We start from the raw sequence: 329 nt of genomic DNA, 5'->3' as shown, positions 1-329 counted from the left end.
TTTTCACAGGCCTGGTTGCGTATTTGTCTCGCAAGATCTGGCAACACTGATCATAGCTTGCAAACAAGCGAAGCATGGCAGTTGGTCAAGGCTAGAGTGATAGAGAAAGACAGAGTGGCAACACTACCATTGGACTTGTACACTTTTTGTCGCATACTTCCGGGGTATGCAGCCTCGCATAGTTCCAAACATCCCTTCTACGGCGTTGGACACGATTCATTTCCATTGCTGACCGTCAAGTAACTTCTGAGGTAAATTGATTAAATATGATCTTTTTAAAGCTACAGACACATAAAAAGATCATTGTGGGACTGGCTCTAGTGGCTGTA

At 44.1% G+C, this 329-nt stretch overlaps 1 protein-coding gene across 3 annotated transcripts in view; it reads right to left on the bottom strand.

Annotated features, from left to right (window-relative positions):
- Positions 1-329, bottom strand: part of glcci1b (glucocorticoid induced 1b) — a 23,346-nt gene that overhangs the window by 7,322 nt on the left and 15,695 nt on the right. The window lies entirely within an intron of this gene.

The sequence above is a fragment of the Etheostoma spectabile genome, chromosome 6, assembly GCF_008692095.1.
Source record: "Etheostoma spectabile isolate EspeVRDwgs_2016 chromosome 6, UIUC_Espe_1.0, whole genome shotgun sequence".
Lineage (NCBI taxonomy): Eukaryota > Metazoa > Chordata > Actinopteri > Perciformes > Percidae > Etheostoma > Etheostoma spectabile.
Note: the sequence above shows the minus strand (reverse complement) of the source record. Positions and strands in the feature narration are given on the sequence as shown.